Source organism: Limulus polyphemus, unplaced genomic scaffold, assembly GCF_000517525.1.
Source record: "Limulus polyphemus unplaced genomic scaffold, Limulus_polyphemus-2.1.2 Scaffold51, whole genome shotgun sequence".
In the NCBI taxonomy this organism is placed as follows: Eukaryota; Metazoa; Arthropoda; class Merostomata; order Xiphosura; family Limulidae; genus Limulus; species Limulus polyphemus.
Genome location: NW_013665661.1, coordinates 359,406 through 371,393, shown reverse-complemented (window position 1 = coordinate 371,393; position 11,988 = coordinate 359,406). Strand labels below are relative to the sequence as shown.

The following is an 11,988-nucleotide window of genomic DNA, read 5'->3' as shown; positions in this document are numbered from 1 at the left end:
GAATAGCAGCAGTCATTCGGCGACAACGGTCAGTAAGACTCTTTCTACATACCTAAGTAATTTTAGTTAGGTAGTAAATGATAAATGTCTCTCATGGATATATTGTTATCTTAGTAGTAGCAGCTATCCTATAAAAATCTACCTACCAACTGCGATAATGAAATGTATATTGCGTTGAAAACAGCTTTTAACCTGTTAGTGACAAATGATAATAAAATATTAATAAAATCTATTATACAAACTAATTTTCAAACATGTATAACTCTTACTTATATCATAGTAAAAATTCTATAAAAGTATATTTTGTCATTTAGCATAGTGATTTGATAATATTGCAATTTCTTAATTAGCAAACGATCCCTAAAATGTTTTGCTCCTGAAAACTATATATTTCACGTTATGTGCATGTTTACAGTAAATTGTATTGGTGAGATGAATGTTTTCAGACTTGATTAAATTTTGGAAGGAAATTATATCTTTACAAGTTCACAGAATAAAAGATCAAGACAACGTGAAGTAAGTTGCACTAAGTCATTCTCACCAACTTAAAGTTAGTATGTATTTTTCGTAAGCTAGTACTAGTAGTAAGTACTTCACTAACTAACTCTGAACGAGAACAGTAACAGTTAACCCGTGTACATTGGTGATGGTCAAAGTGCGCATGCCTCGACCTTTTAGAGAGTTCCATTCAACTTGGTATTAACTATTATGTATTTGATGTCTAAGTTATCAAGTATTCATTTTGTTCTATATCTCTTGTATAGCCACAGTTCGTAGTAGAGGAGAGAAAATAACCGATACAATAAACACGGATAATGAAAAATAATCAAACGAAAAACTGTAGGGTAGGTATGCATTTCGAAGGTCCTACTTCTAAGTTCCTGAGGTTATGGAAATACATTTTATTCTTCACGTGAACATCACCTTGCACTGTTGCAGTTGCACTCAATTTGTCAGATTTTGAGTCATACTAACGGTGTCAGTTCACAGACATATCTTGAGTACAAACACTTTTGTAACACATCTGATTTTTCATGTTCAACAGACTTGTAGTACAAGTTGTACATGTTATTAAAGGCCTGCCACATTTCGTATATAGATGCACATAGTAAATTCGAAATTATTGTCAACGTTCTTTCTCTGATATTGTTAACATAACTTGTATAAACTATGATGAAGAATTCCACCTTCACGAGTTTCAGTCTATAGTATAGTACTGTTACTATTATATAATTTATTATATATTACTAATAGTATTAGTAGTAACAAAGTTAACTATTATTATTAGATTGTAAGAGCCTACATCAGTGTTTAATACAGACAACAAGAGATCATTTTGCACATCATTAGTTGTCCTTGCACACTCGCCTCCAAAATATACCCACACTTTTTCTCAGGAAATGAATGATCTTCTTAAACTTGTAAGGTGCTGGACTCCACTACTGCTGATGGCAACTCATACCATAAGCTTATTACCTTGCCATAATTGGAGTATGGCCTGTCTTTTCCAATCTTAAACTTCTGTCTTATTGTCTTGAAAATTTTGCATAAAGAAATCGGAAGCCTTTATGCTATTGCTCACTTGGATAACCATGTAAATTTCAATAAGATCACTTCTTATCCTTGTTTTCTCAAAAAGTCTTAACTTCTCCCCGTAAGATAACCTTTTCATCCCCAGAATTATACTAGCACTAGCAGTTAGTAATCATCTTCTGTATCATTTTCAATAAATCAGTATTTTTTTCTTGATAAGGATAACAAAACTGTACTTAGTACACTAAGTGAGGCCTAACTATTTATTTGTTAAAGAGAGATAATTAACTCATTTGACTTCTACTTAAAATTATATTCATTATATCTATAAATATATTCTACAATTTTGTAATCTTTACTATGTGTAATAGAACACTTAAGTTGGATAACTTGATAGTTTGATTGAATTAATTACCACTATGCTAAAACCCATTTCTAAACTTATATTACTAAGTAGTTTTGCATCTGTTAAAAGATGGTTTGCAAAGTCATTTAACAAGTTGAAAATTTTATTGGATAGTCAACATGGTTTCACTAAGGGAAAATCTTGCCTAACAAATCTTTTGACATTCTTTGAAAAAGTTACTGCTTATGTAGATAAGGGTAAGGGTGTAGATTTGGTGTATCTGGATTTTCAAAAAGCATTTGATAAGGTGCCACATAAAAGGCTTGAGAAAAAATTATCTCTGTAGGTGTGGGGTATAAGTTAGCAAATTGGATAGAAGAGTTGCTGGATGGAAGAAATTAGAGGGTTGTTACAAGTGTAGTTCAGTCAAACTGAATTAATATCACAAGTGGGGTACCTCAGAGCTCAGTCTTAGGACCTTTGCTCTTTTTGATTTACATCAATGACATAGATGAAAGGATAGTTAATAAATTACTTAAATTTGCAGATGATATTAAGGTCTTGGGTGTTGCTAGTTGTGAAGAGGATGCTGCTGATTTACAGAAGGATTTAGATCATTTAGTGAGTTGGACAAATAAATAGTAGATGGGTTTTAAATTTAATAAATGCAAGATAATGCACGTGGGTTATCATAATTTGAATTATAAGTATAATTTGGATGGGAATAACCTTATGAAGGAAAGGGATCGTGGTGTAATAGTCAATCCAGTCTCTAAAGTCATCCAAGCAATGTGCTGTTACTATTGGTAGGGCAATTAGGATTTTAGGTTGTATCTACAGAAATACTGAATACAAGTCTAAAAAAGTTATAATTTCATTGTACAGCTCATTGGTTCGGCCACATTTGGAATATTGTATTCAGTTTTGGGTTCCTTACTTTAGGAAAGACATTGAATTGTTGGAAAGTGTTCAGAGAAGGGTTACTAGAATGGTACGTGGGATGGATGGGTTGTCATACGAGGAGAGGCTGAAATCTCTCAAATTGTTTTCTACTGAAAAAAGAAGAGTTAAAGGGGGGGATCTGATTAAGGTGTTTAAGATTGTAAAGGGAATTGATAGTGTTGATACATAATCTTTTTTTTGTATTTAACTGAGACAGTAGTAGGACAAAAGCCCAAGCACTGACCCCTGTGGCACACCACTAGTAACATAGGTCTAGTTTGACTAGAGTCCATTAATAACGTTTTTCTCATTAAGTCACCCTTCATTCCAGTGAATGAGTCTTTCATCAGGTCCTTTAATTACACTAAGTCCTCACCCTTTCTATCACCCAGATAATAAATAACATCCTCAAGTAAAGTTAACAGGTTAGTTAGTATTTGTTCTGGCCTGTTTCAAGGTCTGTGAAAAGCTGGAAACTGTTAAGAGTTAACAGACTTGTTGAATGATAATTGAGTCTGATGAAATATGCATTAGATAGGTACATGAATATGTGAATGTGAAGGGTGACATTTAATTTTGACACTTTAATTGTTTGGTTGCCCTAGTGGGTGAAAGGAGGATCTTGATGGGCCTACTTGCCATCGTTTCACCATTATCTTTTTTATTCTTATCAGTTGTTACTTAATGGTGAGAAAATGATTTGAGACAAGTATGATGTCTTTTAATAGCTCTATTTAAAGTATGTTAATTATTATTATCACAGCTTTATCTCTGTTGTCTAGAATCTTGTTGTTTCCACTAGAACAGTTATCTATATGCATAACTGGACTGAATCATGTATTGTATGAGCTTAAAAGCAAAAGACAAAGAAGATTTGATCATTATGGTTAAGGACAAAGGTCTGTAGCTGGATTGACAGTGTTTTTCAATTACTCCATAATGTGGTTCTTCCTTGTCACATAGTAACATTTCTTTCTCTGTTAATAATATAGACCTTACTTTTTCATTTTAAATACTTTGTTTATGTTTTAATAATAAACCAAGAATTTTTTTTTAACATCTGTTCACAATTATTTAGCACAGTATACCATTGATTATTCAAGTCCCATCATTGCTTCATAATGGCCCTGCATTGGATGGCATTATATGAAATAGAATATTAAGAAATCTGCTTTTTAAACATGTATTTTTATAACACATACACACTTGTACTTGTTTGAAAGTTGCCAGTTTTTTAACTTCAGTAGGAAAAAAGAAGAATACAAATACCCAAATAGTTTGTATCAAACTGAGGACTATTAGTGTTGCTACATGTGTTTATTTTAAAACTAAGATTATTAAAAAGGTAGAATTATTTATAAAGAATCAATCAATCAATTGAACACTATCAAACTTAGAAAAGAAAATTTTTGCAGATAACAAGAATCCTACAGCTAATGATAGGAAAAGAAAAATAATTCACTAGTATTTAACGACTGTCCAGGCAAACACTGAAGGAATTTAATCTACTTCCGATAGTCAGTTGGGTCTTGAGTTGTATCATTGAGTCTTGGCATTTAGGTTGGTAGACTATCAGCTTCAGAGCACGAGATTAAGTTAAGGTCAAGGATTTAAAACTCAGCCATAGTCATGTCACAAAGGAGTCAATTATCAATATATTTATTATACACATATGGACAGATAAGGAGAAAAGGAGTTTAATTTCTATTGCACACAATGTATAGAAAAAAATGACAGTCAAGAATTTCAATTTTGCCTCTTCATGGTGTTCATTTTGTAAAGATCAGGATGAGAAATATCAGCTTGGAGCATGTGCCTTAGTATAGTCCAATTATTATAGCATAAGTATCAAACTAGTAAGACCTTGGAGACCTGAGTTTTAAGTCCCACTAAGGACAGATTATTTTTCTACTCACTTATTAATCTGACCTTGGACTATAAACACAAACTGTGCCTTCTGTGAGGATTCTGATACAGTAATAGTAAAAGCGGTTGTTTGTACAGATGTTTGTTCACAAATACTTGCAGGTGCCAAAACTAATCATATCAATATTCAAAAAATAAAGATTCATTTGGAAATTTTCTAAAGACATTAACTATGCCCAATAAAAAGTTATTAAATGATAATAATAACTTTTAAATAACAGACACAAATGGAATATAACTGATTATATTTAGAAAATGAAGAATTTTGTTTTTAAGTTTGTGCTTTCAGTTAGTAAATTTTCTCATGAAAATGTTGAGTCCACTCAAAATAGATACTTTAATTTTGATCCCTTAAAAACTGTTAACACATTTTAAGTCACTGAAATTTCTAATATTTCAAAAAAGACTAAATTTTGAAAGTGAATTAAATCACACAAACTACTTTCAATTAAAAAAATATATATCTAAAAGGTTCTGTTCAAAAGTTTGTTTTAATCCATCCAATCTTCAGTAGACCCATACAAGTATTGACACAAAATAAGAGTCAAAATCTGCATGCTCATTCTATAGCTTGCTCTAAGGGAAGGTGAAGCTGATCAGTTCACATAAAATACAATGACTGTAGTATTATTCCTACCTAAACTATCACTTTTAACAATATAAGTGCCTATTAAAGACAGTGCATTCAGTTTAAAACATTTTTATATATATAATACTATTCAACTTAAACAAACATACTTATTGATTTTTTTTATCTTATAGAGACTAGCTGTTGGAATTACAAATTCAATCAACTTGTTTTGTTTTCAGGAACTTATGAAAACATTTCACAAGCCATTGTTTCATGTTATTTTGGTTATTTTGAAAGTATCTGTGCATTTTATGGAAAAAACAACAACAACAAACAATGCCTATTTAAGTATAGGTATAACTAACAGTGGTGTTATGAAAATACTTTTCATATGATGTAGAAGTTCTTGTGATTTTCACAAATAATAACTTTTATAAATTAAAATTTGTATGAAGATAATTTATTTTGACCCCAAGATGTAACTCATTATACTGTTGACAGGAGTGGGAAATAATTATAACAGGAAATGGCTGACTCAAGTAATCCAGACTGAACTGTATTACTTCCTGTGTTGTTATTCTTTTCTAGTAAGTAATTGTAATGAAAATTGTTCATTGAGCAGCAAAAGCAGACTGGTGATGGGATATTTTGATTAGAAAGATACTTCAATAGCACTAAGAACAGAGAAAAAGTATAACTTATGAGCTAAGAAAGTACTTAAACAATTTTGAGAATGCATGTAAGAAATGCATAATCGTTCTTAGTGAAAGGTGATAATACATGTAATATATATTAAAGGTAATAATAAGTTACTAATACATGCATTGCATGATCACACCAATCATAGGAATGAAACGTTTCATTTTTCTCCATATCTTGTTATTGGCTTTTCTGTAAAATTTTTAATACATTTTTCTTCAATACCTTTTTATCTGAAATCATCAAAATCTCTTCCTTTATTTATGGTAGAAAGAACTAGTGAAATTAAGAATATTCTGTAAAAAGGGCACCAGACTGAGGAAATTTTGTTTTTGAAGCATCATGGGACTTGATGGTTTTAGATGCTCCCTTAGAGTTTCATGCATTCTTTTGGGTTCACTGACCTTTACAGGTGCTGGAGAATGGGGAGCAGGACATTGAAAAAGTTCTTATTGTTTAGTAATTCTTTTCAGGTTGCACATGTGGCTTTAATTGTTTCTCTTTGTTGCTAGTGCTGAAAATAAATAATAGAGAGAACAGTTTCTGACTCTTGTTACTGCAACTCTATAAATCATGATATTAATAGTTTGAACATATGCTTATCTTAACTTGTAAGAAATGAAAGATATCCTAAAAAAGAACTTGCAACAGTGGTTATCTAATGATACAAAAAAAATGTGTATGCTTTTAAACTGAATGTATGTGTGGATGTATAAATATATATAATGAAAACACTGATAAATTCAATGCTCCGTTAATGTCTAGTGAGCATTATTATTGTTTTTCCCAGTGTAGCAAGTTGTGATAAGCATGTTTCCATGAGTATGATGCCTACAAGTGTTTAATCTTTGAGAAAAATCACTTAAAAATTTGTACCAGTTTGTGAAAACATTGCATTCAGCAAAATATATAATGTTCTCTCTTCTGTATATATTCTGTGGTGTTGTTTCACAAGCCATAGGATTTGGACATAATTGTGTGAAATTTAAAATAACCAATAGAATACTTAGCTCATGTGGCCCACAATGTAAAAAGTATATATTGTATTCTTCACATTTTCTTTCATACATATGTTATGAAACTAATTTAGGCATTTGAAATGTATAATAATGAAACTTACCTTTTTTCTAATATAATTAATCTCCAATAATTAAAAAAGTTTCATTCAACAGTATATAGTTTCAAAGCTTTTATTTTCAGAAATCCATATTTGCAACAGCTGTGGCTTCAAATAGAAACTTCAAATTCAGATTTAAGTGAAAGTCAAACATGATCACATTAATCTGTTGAGTAACAATTAGTTTGAATTTAACAAGCAATCTCATCACTGAGCACATTTGCTAAATCACTCTCAGCTAGTAGAATCAGAGGTTTCGTTGTATTTTCTGCAAGTTTGTCAGAACACAATAGCTATTTTATGAAAAAACCAAACAACCTTCAAAGAGAGAAGCACTTGCCAAGATACAGTCACTTTTTTAGGGTTAGTGGAAGCAATTATTTGCTGAACATTTGCTTCTGGCCTTCAATTGTTCTAATACAATTTCACTGAGAACACAATTCTTATCTTTGAAAATGCTTATACCAGTCATTACAAACTCCATACAGATACCAGAAGCTCATTTTCAAAGTTGACCAAATGCAAGATCACAAGATGCTTGGAATATTACCAGTGCAGCAGGTGTAGATGTGATCAGAATGGGATACCCATAACTGAACAATAAAGCCATAAAAGAGGTCAAAGAAGGTCTTAACTCATTTAAAGCAGCTTTCACAAACAACAAGAAAGAGGGTTACCCTTCTGATAGTTAAATCAAGAATAAGGTAACAAACTTCAGACAAGTAAGAAAAAAGCAATAAAAGCAAAATACTTCATCTAGCTCTGTATCAGGATCAAAGTAATAGGAATTTCATGATACCCACAACAGGACTATCTACTAAAACATGTAAAACAAAATAATCTGACAATAACAAACCTTGTATGCATATCACGTGGTTTTCAAGGATGGCAAAACACTGACAAATAGTGGCTTGCTTTAGAAAGAATTTGTGAATGAAGAATATGACTGTACATTATTGCTGATTAGGATACATCAGCAGAAGAAAATGAAATAATTAAATGATGCAATGAAGAGTGTCAGTGGAAGATAGATAGTATAACAAAACAGGAAAGAAGACATTAAATGAATGATGGTGAGGTAGAAATGATTGGCATAAAAAATCAAAGTGATAACTAGCAGGGAGCAGTAGAAGAGACAAGGGTAGCTAACAAGGAGACAAAATGCAAGAAAATCAATGTCAGGGTTACTAAGGTGGCTGTTGCTGGTAGTATGACTAATTACCATCACTCAAAGCTACTTGACTTTGGCACAGTGTATATCTTCACCTGTACAACCTTTCCAACCACAACAAAATGCTTGATGAATCACACCCAACCAATCCCTAACATTTAATTATGTTTCCAGATTTGATGGAGACTCTACCCACTTAGCAAACTATTGTTATTTTCTCTATTAAAGTCAGAAATCGCTTGTTAAATGAAAAGCCAAAATTCAAGTTCCCACTTAGACTTTTATTTGAACCTTGCTTATAAAAGAAAATAGAGAGAGAGAGTAAGTGTGTGTGTGTAAAATTAAAACAAGTACAATTTATTATTACAAGGGAATCATTAAATAATAAAACAGTTTTTCATAAAATTTGTTTTATCTTTTATACCAGCTGTGTAAATCTATCATTTTTGAGCTTAATTGAATGAGCACTGTCAAACTGGTTTTTATTTTTTTGTGAGGTTTGTTTATTAAACTGTAGAACAGCCTAAAAGCTATGAAACTAATGCAATAAGAATATTATTCATGAAAAAAGGTGTGACATAACTTTTGTTATATATGGATGCTTATGTTTAACAGGAACCAAAGCTACTTTCAAATTATGAATATATATTTATTAATCATAATATAATCATATCTTAACTTGATTTCCACTTCACTGATTAATCTATTACACTAAAGTTTAGTAAATAATTCAGATCTAAGTTTACATATATATGTTATGACATTTACCACTACAAGCAGAATTAGTTTAAAGTATATTTTATCATAAATTTCATAAAATTTGTGTGTGTTTGCTTTTCTTTGCAAGTTGTTTAAATTCCATCAGTGTTAAGTGATGTAATTGTCTATGTATTTTTACCAACTTTAACTCGTGGATATACAATACCTCTATAGTACTGTTTATGTAAAAATGCACACAATATTATGGTATAGGTTTATTGACAAATATGGTGTTCTAACCTATTGTTTATGAAAAGTAGGATATATTATCCAGTATTCACATACATTTCTTTTAAGATGTCACTCACCTATTTCGAGGAATAGAAATGAAAGCAATGGTTAAGAGTTTCTTTTGTTATCAACCCAGTGTATATTCTCATAATTTGTGAAATAGTATAAGTGAGGGCATGAAGCATTTTGTTAGTTTTTAAGTTAATTATTCAGATATCATTAAGATTACATTGCATCATTATAGGAAAATAAAATAATATGTATTTACTAATTTTCCTTTTTTTTTCATTTCCTGTGTGTAAGTCTAGTTTGAAATAAATAATGATAGTATATTGTAAATTATTGTTTTCAGTTTTGTCTTAGTGGCAATGAAACACTGTGTTTAAAAGGAAAGAAAAAATACCTTGGTCATACTTGTGACAAAACAACTCTTCTACATTAACTATTATGTTAACTGCTATAGTTTTTATGTGTAAAAATAGATTAAAGATCAAAGATTTGGATAAGTCTTTTTAATTACTGGAGAAAAACAAGAGGGAATCCTCAATAGCTGTGGCACTTGAAATTATTTTTGGCAGGATTAGAATAACTTAATCTATGAGACCTTTTTTTCCTTTTTATCAGCTATAACGTTGTGTACCAGCAATACCAAGTGTGAGGCACAAGTATATCTGATTCAATTTTATTACTCATCAGGATCACTACCAGCCTACCCTCAAATTGAAATTCTTTTAAGCAGGATTAGAGTAAATTAATCTATGAGACCTTGGCTATAGTCAAATATATCAATCAAAGGGGTTTGACCTCCTGAGTCCAAAACTGTAATTATATCGTAAATCGATCAAGAAGTGACAGAGCTATGAGCTAACAGTTTATGCTTGAAAAAACTCAAGTTTTTCTATGAGCTACTGTGCTGCAGCTAAAAATTTTAGTTCTAAGAATTATAATAAACCAATGATTAAAGATAAGGCTAGGAATTTGTTGTTTTGTTTATAGTAACAAGAGCAATAATAATTGTGAGAAAACTGTTGTAATTTGACCTTAAAATGACATCATAGACTATGTATGTAGATATGTAAGAGGCAGTGACTGAGTTTTTAAATTTTTTTGTTACATCACCATAGTTTTTAAGCTTGTAATTTCTCAAAAAAAGTTATAAAATGAGTCTATTGATAACTTAGAAGGAGCATAAACAACTTAAAGGTTTTAATCTAGAAAATTCTTAATAGATTTCATAATGTAATTAATCTGGACAAGTTCTGAGAACTATTAAAACAAGAGTGGAAATCAAATCTGCTTTAAGTATATGTACATCTATCATTTATGTAAACAAAATTCTGCAAGAATACTTGTAAGTGCTGGTGTATTTTATTGTTTTAGACTTAACCAGAAAACCATTATATTGGATACAACCTTCATTTAAAAAGTTTTAGGCTTAGCAATAATGCATCAAAACATTTTCTAACATAATATAATATTTTGGGACAACATGGGACCTATTGGTTCATCTTGGCTGTTCCATCCTCAAAACTAAATTAAAATGATTAAAAAAATAAAAAATAAAAACATTTTTTAACCTAGCCCATTTCATTCATATATTTATCAAGCTTTTTCTTAAACTCACCTATATTTACTGCCTCTACAAATCTGAAGGCAACCCATTCCAAAGGACAACCACCCTGTTAGAAAAATAAAACTGTCTTAGCTGAAGATTACATCTACCTTGCCAAAATTTATATTTATGTCCCCTAGTCTTACTATTCTCATTGTTAAATATTAAAAAAGATGATACATCAACACTATCAATTCCCTTTACAATCTTAAACACCTCAATCAGATCCCTCCTAACTCTTCTTTTTTTAAGAGAAAACAATTTGAGAGATTTCAGCCTCTCCTCGTATGACAACCCCTCCATACCAGGTACCATTCTAGTAACCCTTCTCTGAACACTTTCCAACAATTCTATATCCTTCCTAAGGTAAGGAGCCCAAGACTGAACACAGTATTCCAAAAGTAGCCTAACCAGTGACATGTACAATGAAAGTATAACCTCTTTAGACTTGTATTCAATATTTCTATAGAGACAACCTAAAATCCTATTTGCCCTACAACTACCAACAGAACACTGTTTATATGGGTTTAGAGACTCATCGACTATTACACCAAAATCTTTTTCCTTCATAACATTGTTAAGGTTATTCCCATCCAAATTATACTTATAATTAGAATTATGATAACCCACATGCATTATCTTGCATTTATTTTAATTAAAACCCATCTGCCATTTATTTGTCCACCTCACTAAATGATCTAAATCCTTTTGCAAATCAGCAGCATCCTCTTCACAGGTAGCAACACCCAAGAACTTAATATCATCTACAAATTCAAGTAATTTATTGACTATCCCTTCATCTATGTCATTGAGAGAGCAAATGTCCTAAGACTGAGCCCTGAGGTACCCCACTTGTAACATTAATCCAGTTTGACTAAACTCCACTTGTAACAACCCTCTGCTTTCTTTCATCCAGCAACTCTTCTATCTAATTTGCTAACTTATACCCCACACCTATAGAGTTTATATGGCACCTTGTCAACTGCTTTCTGAAAATCCAGATACACCATATCTGCACCCTTACTCTTATCTAGGTAAGCAGTAACTTTTTCAAAGAATGTTAAAAGATTTGTAAGGCAAG

The 11,988-nt window shown here is 31.1% G+C and overlaps 1 protein-coding gene across 1 annotated transcript in view; it reads left to right on the top strand.

Moving 5' to 3' along the window:
• Window positions 1–415: 415 nt before the first annotated feature.
• The window catches only part of LOC106463228 (RAC serine/threonine-protein kinase-like), a 61,227-nt gene continuing 49,654 nt past the window's right edge, over window positions 416–11,988 (top strand). Inside the window, exon 1 of the mRNA XM_022390863.1 lies at window positions 416–516. The gene's annotated coding sequence lies outside the window, so the exon portion shown is untranslated. The remainder of the gene's footprint in view (window positions 517–11,988) is intronic.